The sequence below is a fragment of the Salvelinus alpinus genome, chromosome 30 (genome assembly GCF_045679555.1).
Source record: "Salvelinus alpinus chromosome 30, SLU_Salpinus.1, whole genome shotgun sequence".
Taxonomy (NCBI): Eukaryota; Metazoa; Chordata; class Actinopteri; order Salmoniformes; family Salmonidae; genus Salvelinus; species Salvelinus alpinus.
The window spans coordinates 37,785,236-37,798,318 of NC_092115.1; the positions used below are offsets into that span (position 1 = coordinate 37,785,236).

The window sequence follows — 13,083 nt, forward strand, 5'->3', positions numbered from 1 at the left end:
TTGAAAACGATCCTATAGAACAGTGACTGTGTATGTTTTCACAGAAATATATGGAGCCAGCGCATGGAGACTTGCAAGATGATGTGATGAAGTCCAGACGTACAGACAGGCTTGATACTGATGTCTCTAAATTGAGAGACCAGGCACTCGGCATCATTTCTTTTAATAGACACAAATTGTTCTTGTATTGTCTTTTTTTATTATTGATTGAATGGTGTCAGTCAATATGGGGAGGTAGAAACCTGGTTTATCAGGAAACTATACATCAGGCGGTGTCAGAGAATGACCCAATGAACACTCACTAGAATTGATATACACTGTCACTCTCACACAAATCTCTCACACATTCAAACAGTACATACGCACACACACGCATACCGACACAACACAAACAATCCTACATACATACACACGCGCACACTCACACACACACTTTTAATTTGCTGCTGCTTCTCTGTTCTTTATTTTACTCATATTATTATCTATTCGGATGCGAAGTCACTTTACTCTGCCTTTATGTACATATCTACCTCAAGTGCCTCGTACCTCTGCACATTGTACTGGTACTCCCTGTATATAGCTCCATTCTTGTGTATTTTATTCCTCGTGTTAGTTACTTTAACATTTGTATCATTCTTTTTTAAACTTTGCATCGTTGGGAAAGGTTCTTAGGCAAGCATTTCACTGTAAAGTCTAGACCAGTTGTACTCGTAGCATGTGATAAATGAAATTAGATTGATTTGATTTTGTATACGGGACAGCACACAGGAAGGTATGACCACTGAAATGTTTGCCAAGAAAAAAAACATGGATCCTACCATGTGATGTCACAGAGAAGCATTTTGTTAGGACCTTAATTGTTTAACCACAGACAGAGAAATGCACTGTTTTCACGTATGTAGACCTTGGTTTGGTGCTGAAGATGATGAATATAAAGCTGAAAAGTGGCGGAATTGCCCTTTAATTTCTCTCCACCCCATGGTAAAATTAGTAGAATTGCATGAAAATTGTTATAAAATTGCTACATTTTCTCTCTGCCGCATGGCAAAATTTCTAAAATTGCAAATTAACTTTAAAATGTACACTTCTCTCTGCCATCAAGAGGGTTGCCACCAAAAAATGTGCCTGCTTGGTTTCCACTGCCTTTCTGTATCAGAAACTAACGCGCCTGTTATTGCGTATGCTGTCTGCTGCAGTGCCTTGACGCTCCACACAGGATGTCCTCGATAGGGGGCTATGGTTTATTTAATACCATGATGGTGAGGGGGGCAGGGTGGAACTGTCTGAGGCAGAGGGTGTGTCAAGTCAAGTCCCGTTTGCGTTCCTCAAGAGGAGCATAGGCTAAACCTTATCCAAGAAGCGTCTGTTAGAGAGAAGAACTGGCATGAGCTGAAACTTTTAAAGCTGATAATACACGAACGGATATATATTAGAAACTTTAAAAAGTCACTCAAACTTTTTTGTTGAATAAAGAAGCCATCACTCAACACAAAGTAAGGAATTGTTCATTTCATTCTTACAACTCTTGACAATTAGTTACACTGTGGTAGGCTACTCAAGTAAAGAACTTTCGCAAATTTCACAAGTGGGTAGCCTATAGGATGAAAGCTTGCAACTAGAAGCCTGCATCCACCACATGTAGCTTATAAACTTGGCATGAGAGGCAGGCAGAGGAAAGTGCTTATGTAGCCAATGGACAAATCAAAATACCAGGCACTTTTAAATGGTAGATAGTTATTAGCTCAGCTGACTGAGCAATATAACGTTTCATTTGGCCATTGAATTACTGAACACTGAATTGCTCTCTCTCTCTCACACACACACACACACACACACACACACACGCACACACACACACACACACACACACACACACACACACACACACACACACACACACACACACACACACACACACACACACACACACACACACACACACACACACACACACACACACACACACACACACACACACACACACACACACACACACACACACACACACACACACACACACACACACACACACACACACACAGGGTGATGGGTGTTATTGGCTCCAGTGGTACCAGGCTCTGCTCATAAAGTGAGAGATTCTCAATTGCAAACACCTTTCCACATAAATATTTTAGACACCATGCTGATAAAAACATGGAGCACATTTTCTCTCCCTCCAGAAAGGTTTTCCTGTTCCCTCGCATAATGTTGTGCGACAACCAATGGAAATATGAGGCATTTTTTGCCTTTCTTACATATACACACATACAGTACCAGTCAAATGTTTGGAGACACCTACTCATTCAAGGGTTTCTCTTTATTCTTTAAACTATTTTCTACATTGTAGAATAATAGTGAAGACATCAAAACTATGAAATAACACATATGGAATCATGTAGTAACCAAAAAAGTGTTAAACAAATCCAAATATTTATTTTATATTTGAGATTCTTCAAAGTAGCCACCCTTTGCCTTGGTGACAGCTTTGCCCATTCTTGGCTTTCTCTCAACCAGCTTCATGAGGTAGTCACCTGGAATGCATTTCAATTAACAGGTGTGCCTTGTTAAAAGTTAATTTGTATAATTTCTTTCCTTCATAATGCGTTTGAGGCAATCAGCTGTGTTGTGACAAGGTAGGAGTGGTACACAGAAGATAGACCTATTTGGTAAGAGACGAAGTCCATATTCTGGCAAGAATAAGCAAAGAGAAACATGTCTCATTACCTTAAGACATGAAGGTCAGTCAATCAGGAAAATTTCAAGTACTTTAAAAGTTTTTCAAGTGCAGTTGCAAAAACCATCAATGAATCATGGCTCACATGAGGACCACCACAGGAAAGGAAGACCCAGAGTTACCTCTGCTGCAGAGGATTAGCTCATTACAGTTAACTACACCTCCGAAATTTCAGCCCAAATAAATGCTTCACAGAGTTCAAGTAACAGACAAATCTCAACATCAACTGTTCAGAGGAGACTGCGTGAGTCAGGCCTTCATGGTCAAATTGCTGCAAAGAAACCACTACTAAAGGACACCAATAAGAAGAAAATACTTGCTTGGGCCAAGAAACATGAGCAATGGACATTAGACCGGTGGAAATCTGTCCTTTGGTCTGATGAGTCCAAATTTGAAATTATTGGTTCCAACCGCGGTGTTTTTGTGAGATGCGAAGTAGGTGAACAGATGATCTCTGCATATGTGTTTCCCACCATGAAGCATGGAGGAGGAGGTGTGATGGCGCTTTACTGGTGAAACTGGAGGCCTGATTCAGTTTCAACTGTTCTGCCTGCGGCTATGGAACCCTGACCTGTTCACCGGACGTGCTACCTTGTCCCGGACCTGCTGTTTTCGACTCTCTCTCTCTACCGCACCTGCTGTCTCTAACTCTGAATGCTCAGCTATGAAAAGCCAACTGACATTTACTCCTGAGGTGCTGACCTGTTGCACCCTCTACAACCACTGTGATTATTATTATTTGATCCTGCTGGTCATCTATGAACGTTTGAACATCTTGCGCATATACTGTTATAATCTACACCCAGCACAGCTAGAAGAGGACTGGCCACCCCTCAGAGCCTGGTTCCTCTCTAGGTTTCTTCCCAGGTTCCTGCCTTTCTAGGGAGTTTTTCCTAGCCACCGTGCTTCGACATCTGCATTGCTTGCTGTTTGGGGTTTTAGGCTGGGTTTCTGTGTAGCACTTTGTGACATCGGCTGATGTAAAAAGGACTTTATAAATACATTTGATTGATTGATTTATGTAGAGTTCAAGACCACTTAACGATCATGGCTACCACAGCATTCTGCAGCAATACGCCATCCCATCTGGTTAGCGCTTAGTGGGACTATCATTTGTTTTTCAACAGGACAATGACCCAACACACCTCCAGGATGTGTAAGGGCTATTTGACCAAGAAGGAGAGTGATGGAGTGCTGCATCAGATGACCTGGCCATTTTTCAAGTTATTATTAGACATTTCATTATTTACAATTTCAGTGTACATTGTTCAAAGTCAGTGCTTCTCAATCCTGGTCCCGGAGACCCAAAGAGGCACACACCCCCACCCTCACTCCCACACACCTAACCCCATTCAGAGACTTGTAGGTGAGTTGAATAGTTGAATAAAGGGCAAGATCAAAATTAGCACCAAAAAATTAATTAATAGGCAAGTTATATATTTAATGTTGTACCCTTTCACCTATGACAAGCACATCCTATGACACACACATTTGTACCCCCAAAGCACACACATCCCTGGGTTGCTCCTCTTTTCAGTTCGCTGCAGCTAGCGACTGGAACAAGCTGCAACAAACACTCAAACTGGACAGTTTCATCTCAATCTCTTAATTCAAAGACTCAATCATGGACACTCTTACTGACAGTTGTCGCTGCTTTGTGTGATGTATTGTTGTCTCTACCTTCTTGACCTTTGTACTGTTGTCTGTGCCCAATAATGTCTGTACCATGTTTTGTGCTGCTACCATGTTGTGTTGCTACCATGTTGTTGTGATGTTGTGTTGCTACCATGCTGTGTTGTCATGTGTTGCTGCCTTGCTGTGTTGTTGTCTTAGGTCTCTCTTTATGTAGTGTTGTGTTGTCTCTCTTGTTGTGATGTGTGTTCTGTCCTATATTTATATTGTATTTCTTTTTTTCTTTTTAATCCCCGTCCCCGCAGGAGGCCTTTTGCCTGTTGGTAGGCCGTCATTGTCAATAAGAATTTGTTCTTAACTGACTTGCCTAGTTAAATAAAGGTCATGAGGTCTAAGGACCTTTTCTGTCAAATAAGAGGGCCTACTTTTTTAGGCCATATCACCCAGCCCTATCTCGATTTTTTTCAAACTTTTTTTGTGCAATAATCACTGACCTGGCTTTCAAGTCTGTCTATGAAAATTCCCTTTTTTTAAACAAATTTAACTAGAACTGTCACGTTCCTGACCTGTTTTCCCTTGTTTTTGTATTTATTTAGTATGGTCAGGGCGTGAATTGGGTGGGTTGTCGATGTGTGATTTTTATGTTGGGATTTTGTGTGTTCGGCCTGGTATGATTCTCAATCAGAGGCAGCTGTCAATCGTTGTCCCTGATTGAGAATCATACTTAGGCAGCCGGGGTTTCACGTGTGTTTTGTGGGTGTTTGTCTTCCGTGTCAGTGTTTGTACCACACGGGACTGTTTCGTTTGTTTAGTCTGTACCTGTTCGTGCGTTCTTCGTTATATGTAAGTTCACATGTTCAGGTCTGTTGACGTCGTTTGTTGTTTTGTATAGTTTGTCAGTGTTCTTCGTTTCGTCTTCTTTAAAATAAATCAAACATGTATTCTCCACAAGCTGCGTTTTGGTCCGATCCATGCTCCTCCTCAGACGAGGAGGAGAACAATCGTTACAGAAACACCCACCTACAAAGGACCAAGCAGAGTGGGAAAGGGCAGCAGCGGCAGAAGACACAGGACTCGTGGACTTGGGAAGAGATCCTGGACGACAAAGGACCCTGGGCTCAGCCAGGGGAATATCGCCGTCCCAAGGCAGAGTTGGAGGCAGCGAAGGCAGAGAGGCGCTGGCGACGCGGTTGGAAGCCCGAGATTCAGACCCAAAAATGTCTTGGGGCGGGGGGGGGGGGGGGGGCACACGCGGAGTGTGGCAAAGCCGGGTAGGAGACCTGAGCCAACTCCCCGTGCTTACCGTGGAGTGAGAGGGCGTCGTACTGGTCAGACACCGTTATGCGGTGGAGCGCACGGTGTCCCCAGTACGCGTGCTTAGTCCAGTGCGGGCTATTCCACCTCGCCGCACTGGTCGGGCTAGGTTGGGCATCGAGCCGGGTGCCATGAAGCCGGCCCAATGCATCTGGTCTCCAGTGCGTCTCCTCGGGCCGGCGTACATGGCACCAGCCTTACAAATGGTGTCCCCGGTTCGCCAGCATAGCCCAGTGCGGGCTATTCCACCTCGCCACACTGGCAGGGCTACGGGGACCATTCAACCAGGTAAGGTTGGGCAGGCTCGGTGCTCAAGAGCTCGTGTTCTCCTTCACGGTCCGGTATATCCGGTGCCACCTCCACGTACCAGTCCTCCGGTGGCAGCCCCCCGCACCAGGCTGTCTCTCCGTCTTCTCTCTCCAGTTGCTCCCACCTGTCCAGCGCTGTCAGAGCCTTCCTCCTCTCCAGCGCAGCCAGAGTCTGAGCTGCCTGCCTGCCCAGAGCCATCAGCCAGCCATGACCAGCCAGAGCCGTCAGCCAGCCATGACCAGCCAGAGCCGTCAGCCAGCCATGACCAGCCAGAGCCGTCAGCCAGCCATGACCAGCCAGAGCCGTCAGCCAGCCATGACCAGCCAGAGCCGTCAGTCAGCCATGACCAGCCAGAGCCATCAGCCAGCCAGGAGCTGCCAGAGCCGCCAGCCAGCCAGGATCTGCCAGAGCCGCCCGCCAGCCAGGATCTGCCAGAGCCGCCAGTCAGCCAGGATCTGCCAGAGCCGCCCGCCAGCCAGGATCTGCCCCTCAGTCCGGTGCTACCCCTTGGTTCAGTGGGGTTGATATGGAGGGTGGTTGTGGTTAGGAGGCCACGGGGGCGATTAAGGAGGCGGGAAAAAACATTGTTTACGTGTGGTCCACGTCCCGCGCCAGAGCCGCCACCGCGGACAGACGCCCACCCAGACCCTCCCCTAGAGTTTTAGGTGGTGCGCCCGGAGTTCGCACCTTAAGGGGGGGGTTCTGTCACGTTCCTGACCTGTTTTCCCTTGTTTTTGTATTTATTTAGTATGGTCAGGGCGTGAGTTGGGTGGGTTGTCGATGTGTGATTTTTATGTTGGGATTTTGTGTGTTCGGCCTGGTATGATTCTCAATCAGAGGCAGCTGTCAATCGTTGTCCCTGATTGAGAATCATACTTAGGCAGCCGGGGTTTCACGTGTGTTTTGTGGATGTTTGTCTTCCGTGTCAGTGTTTGTACCACACGGGACTGTTTTGTTTGTTTAGTCTGTACCTGTTTGTGCGTTCTTCGTTATATGTAAGTTCACATGTTCAGGTCTGTTGACGTCGTTTGTTGTTTTGTATAGTTTGTCAGTGTTCTTCGTTTCGTCTTCTTTAAAATAAATCAAACATGTATTCTCCACAAGCTGCGTTTTGGTCCGATCCATGCTCCTCCTCAGACGAGGAGGAGAACAATCGTTACAAGAACCTTGCATAATGCACATACACTAATAATGACAAACTTCTTGGAGCAGGCATTAGGCTATAGAAAATTAACACAGGTCTCAACAATCTCTCAAGCCCCCGTGCTAGTGATTAGCCAAGCTAATCTTTATATTTTAAGTTTAGCCAACTTGGATCTATGTGCTAGCTAACAAGGTTGAACAGTGGAATTGCAATGAACACACCCTTCAGTCTGCCGCCAACTGTTTGAAAGCATGTTAGCCTGTCCACTTCTTGAAATCAAGTGGCCTACCTTATTTCTCAGAATGAGAACGAGTTGCCAACTCCTTATATAATTGTGTTTTATGCTTACTGCACATTTATAAAACACAATTATAAAAAGACTAGACAGCTAGTATAACAGTCTTTATGCTGAAATACTGCTAGCGGAACGTGTTATTGTATCATTGACGTGTATCATTGATACTCTTGTTTTACTAGTGTCTGCACTGTGCTCAATTTGAGTAGTTGAGACATAACAATTACAGTAAAATAATGTCTCAATGTGTTTTGGTGTCCATATGGCCAATTCTGTTTGACGAGTTCAAACCGCTTGTCAGAGAGTAAGATGTGATCTCTCAACTTTGCTGACAGGAAAGGGCTTGGTTTGTGTGTAAACCACATAGAAAGAGGCATTGTGAGAGGTTTCACTCTTGCTCAAATCTGTCCAAAAAAAGGCCAATGCGTTTCAATGGGAATATTTTGGGCCTAAGCTTGTCGCCTGCCTTCCTGCCTTTGGGACAACGACTCCCATTATTAGGACGGAGACAGATCTCTGGTGTAAATGGAAAGGTGCACACAGCACAGAGGAGCGAAGGAGACGAGACCAAAAATCCAATGAGAACAAGCGGACATAAACGCTCATAAAAACGAAAAATAACAAAACGATTCTTGATTCTTGTGATACAGGCATTTGGAATATCGCGCAAAAACATGAATTCGAATGAATCAAATTTATTCGATATATTGCCCAGCCGTACTATAGGTTGCATGTTGTATGCCATTTAATTTGCAAACAAATGCTGATAGTGGGTGTTTTCTACATCTGGCATCAATTTGAGTGACTTTTTATATGTGTGTTGGTGAAGCAGCCTTCAACCCATTGCATTTAAAGTGTGGGTGTTGTTGTTGGGAAACTGCATTGAATTAAAGGCTCTTATCTCAGTGGCCCATGTGCATTCCAACGGTGCTTGCATGGTGCTACCTGCCAAAACAAACTGACTTGGCAGGAGAGAAACCAGGAGAGGCACACATGTTTATCATCATTGGACCAGCATATGGACTGACAAGTTTCTAAATCACACAAACACACACACACACACACACAGTGCTGTAGTTGCTAAACCCACCATGTACAAAACACCCCTCTTCTTCACCCAGCTGTTCTCTTTCCTCCCTCTGAGCTGTCACAGAACTATCTTACCAGTTGTTATTATCAAAAGGTTTGTGAAACCTTTCAACTAGCCTCTACCAGACTTGGGCTCAATTCGAATTGAAGTCAGTATATTCAGGAAGTGATTTGAACTTAACATTCAGAAATGGTAAAACTTTTGAAATAAATAGATTTTACTTTTCAGTTTATTGAGAAGTCATTGAAAATAAATGCCCTTTTTTAATTATTGAATTGTCATTTTTGTTTTATTCAAATTGAGCCCAACTCTTGCCTCTACATACATCTTCTCTTATAAGCATCCGGGTTAGAGTGATAGAGAATTGAGCCCAACCCTGGCCTCTACATACATCTTCTCTTATAAGCATCCGGGTTAGAGTGATAGAGAATTGAGCCCAACCCTGGCCTCTACATACATCTTCTCTTATAAGCATCCGGGGTTAGAGTGATAGAGAATTGAGCCCAACCCTGGCCTCTACATACATCTTCTCTTATAAGCATCCAGGTTAGAGTGATAGAGAATTGAGCCCAACCCTGGCCTCTACATACATCTTCTCTTATAAGCATCCGGGTTAGAGTGATAGAGAATTGAGCCCAACCCTGGCCTCTACATACATCTTCTCTTATAAGCATCCGGGTTAGAGTGATAGAGAATTGAGCCCAACCCTGGCCTCTACATACATCTTCTCTTATAAGCATCCGGGTTAGAGTGATAGAGAATTGAGCCCAACCCTGGCCTCTACATACATCTTCTCTTATAAGCATCCGGGTTAGATGATAGAGAATTGAGCCCAACCCTGGCCTCTACATACATCTTCTCTTATAAGCATCCGGGTTAGAGTGATAGAGAATTGAGCCCAACCCTGGCCTCTACATACATCTACTCTTATAAGCATCCGGGTTAGAGTGATAGAGATGATGCATCTCAATAGCCTCAGGTAGAATCCTCTTCTTTACCTATTTCTTTTTTGTTTCATTGTGTGAAAGACCTGGTCATATGGCTGCAATCCCGCTAACGGGATGATATGACAACAGCCAGTGAAAGTGCCGGGCGCCAAATTCAAACAACAGAAATCTCATAATTAAAATTCCTCAAACATACATGTATATTATACCATTTTAAAGGTAATCTTGTTGTTAATCCCACCAAAGTGTCCGATTTCAAATAGGCTTTTCAGCGAAAGCACCACAAACAAAAATTCTGCCATTTTTCCAGCCAAAGAGAGGAGTCACAAAAAGCACAAATAGAGATAAAATTAATCACTAACCTTTGATGATCTTCATCAGATCACACTCATAGGACTTCATGTTACACAATACATATATGTCTTGTTCGATTAAGTTCATATTTATATCCAAAAACCTCAGTTTACATTGGCGCCATGTTCAGAAATGCCTCCGAAATATCCAGAGAAATTGCAGAGAGCCACGTCAAATAACAGAAATACTCATCATAAACTTTGATGAAAGATACATGTTTTACATAGAATTAAAGATACACTTGTTCTTAATGCAACCGCTGTGTCAGATTTCAAAAAGCTTTACGGCAAAACACAATATTCAATCATCTGAAAACAGCGTTCAGCCACAAAAGCAAGCCATACAGTTACCCGTCAAATTGTGCAGTCAACAAAACTCATAAAAAGCATTATAAATCTTCACTTACCTTTGCTGATCTTAGTCGGAATGCACTCCCAGGACTCCCACTTCCACAAGAAATGTTTGTTTTGTTCGGTAATGTCCATCATTTATGTCCAAATAGCTATTTTTGTCGCGTGTTTGGTATACAAATCCAACGTCAGGAAGCGCGTTCACTAAAAGCTGACGAAATGTCCTAAAGTTCCGTAACAGTCCGTAGAAACATGTCAAACAATGTATTGAATCAATCTTTAGAATGTTTTTAACATAAATCTTGAATAACGTTCCAACCGGAGAATTACATTGACTTCAGATGAGCGATGGAACAGAGCTCCCTCTCATGTGAACGCGCATGGTGAAAGCATGGCCAGGTCATGGCAGACCTGACTAATTCCCCTCTCATTCGGCCCCCCTTCACAGTAGAGGCATCAGACAAGGTTCTACAGACTGTTGACATCTAGTGGAAGCCGTAGGAAGTGCAAACTCATCCATATCTTGCTGTGATTTCAATAGGATCTTGGTTGAAAATCGACCAGCTTTAGAATTTCCACTTCCTGTTTGGATTTTTTCTCAGGTTTTTGCCTGCCATATGAGTTCTGTTATACTCACAGACATAATGCAAACAGATTTAGAAACTTCAGAGTGTTTCCTATCCAATACTAATAATAATATGCATATATTAGCAACTATGACTGAGGAGCAGGCCGTTTACTCTGGGCACCTCTGTGCACCTTTCATCCAAGCTACTCAATACTGCCCCTGCAGCCATAAGAAGTTAATAGGAATTCATAGAAGGCATGACTTAGCTGAAATTAGATTGAACAGCTTGGTTGTAAATATGCCAATAAAATCGTCAAATCAAATGTTATTTGTTTCATGTGCCGAATACAACAGGAGTAGACCTTGCCGTGAAATGTTTACTTTCAAGCACTTAACCAACAATGCAGTTAAGAAAAATATTTACTAAATAAACTAAAGTAGAAAATAAAAGAGCAACAATATAATAACAATAACGAGACTATATACAGGGGGTACCAGTAACGAGTTGATGTGTGGGGGTACAGGTTAGTCGAGAGAATGCCAAGAGTGTGCAAAGCTGTCATCAAGTCAAAGGGTGACTACTTTGAAGAATCTCAAATGTAAAATATGTTGTTTAACACTTTTTTGGTTACTACATGATTCAATATGTGTTATTTCATAGTTGTCATGTCTTCACTATCATTCTACAATGTAGAAAATAGTAAAAATAAAGAAAAATTAGTAGGTGTGTTCAAACTTTTGACTGGTACTGTACATGTATGTAGGGGTAAAGTGACTATGCATAGATAAAAAACAGCGAGTAGCAGCCGTGTAAAAAAAGTGGGGGTCAATGCAAATAGTCCGGGTAGCCATTTGATTAGCTGTTCAGTAGTCTTATGGCTTGGGGGGAGATTAAGAAGCCTTCTGGACCTAGACTTGGCATTCTTGCCATGCGTTAGCAGAGAGAGTAGTCTGTGACTAGGGTGGCTGGAGTCTTCGTCTGACATCGCCTGGTATATAGGCCCTGAATGGCAGGAAGCTTGGCCCCAGTGATGTACTGGGCCGTACTCACTACCCTCTGTAGTGCCTTGTGGTCGGAGGCCGAGCTGTTGCTATACCAGGTGATGATGCAACCAATCAGGATGCTCTCGATGGTGCAGCTGTAGAACTTTTTGAGGATCTGAAGACACATGCCAAATCTTTTCAGTCTCCTGAGGGGGAATAGGCGTTGCCGTGCCATCTTCACAACTGTCTTGGTGTGTTTGGACCATGATAGTTTGTTGAGAAGCTCTCAACCTGCTCCACTACAGCCCCATCAATGATAATGGGGGCATGCTCGGTCCTCCTTTTTCCGTAGTCCACAATCATCTCCTTTGTCTTGATCATGTTGAGGGAGAGGTTGTTGTCCTGGCACCACACTGCAACGTCTCTGACCTCCTCCCTATAGGCGGTCTCATCGTCGTCGGTGATCAGGCCTACCACCGTTATGTCATCGGAAAACGTATTGATGGTGTTGGAGTCGTGCTTGGCAATGCAGTCATGGGTGAACAGGGATTACAGGAGGGGACTAAGCATGCACCCCTGAGGGGCCCCTGTGTTGAGGATCAGCGTGGCAGATGTGTTGTTGCCTACCCTTACCACCTGGGGGAGGCCCATCAGGCAGTCCAGGATCCAGGTGCAGGTGTTTAGTCCAATGGTCCTTAGCTTAGTGATGAGCTTTGTGGGCCCTATGGTGTTGAACGCTGAGCTGTAGTCAATGACCAGCATTCTCACGTAGGTTCCTTTTGTCCAAGTGGGAAAGGGCAGTGTTGAGTGTAATAGAGACTCCGTCATCTGTGGATCTGTTGGGGCGGTATGCAAATTGGAGTGGGTCTAGGGTTTCTGTGATGATGGTGTTCATGTGAGCACTTCATGGCTACAGATGTGAATTTAACCTTTATTTAACTTGGCAAGTCACTTAAGAACAAATTCTTATTTACAATGACAGTCTACACTGGCCAAACCCGGACGACGGTGGGCCAATTGTGCAACGCCCTATGGATCTCCCAATCATGGCCGGTTGTGATACAGCCTGGATTCAAACCAGTGTGTCTGTAGTGACGCCTCTAGCACTGAGATTCCCTACGAAAAGCCACTGGCACAGGAGAGAGCTGTCCATAACAACTTTCCAAACGTTACTCTTTTGGTGTGAAGTTCCCCTGTATTGCACATATAAAATATGAATAGCTCCAAAACACATATTCCTATACAAAAAGGTACAGAGAGATGCATTCTATAAGCTATATCTGTGATACGGTAAGAACTGTATGCCCTCTCCTCTCACCTGTGCTAACTCTTCCTGGTCACCTGTGCTACCTATATACACAT

At 43.9% G+C, this 13,083-nt stretch overlaps 1 protein-coding gene across 1 annotated transcript in view; it reads left to right on the forward strand.

The window, feature by feature from the left end:
* Nucleotides 1-1,334: 1,334 nt before the first annotated feature.
* LOC139559626 (protein-glutamine gamma-glutamyltransferase K-like) overlaps nucleotides 1,335-13,083 on the forward strand; it is a 48,321-nt gene continuing 36,572 nt past the window's right edge. The window contains exon 1 of the mRNA XM_071375776.1: nucleotides 1,335-1,493. The gene's annotated coding sequence lies outside the window, so the exon portion shown is untranslated. The remainder of the gene's footprint in view (nucleotides 1,494-13,083) is intronic.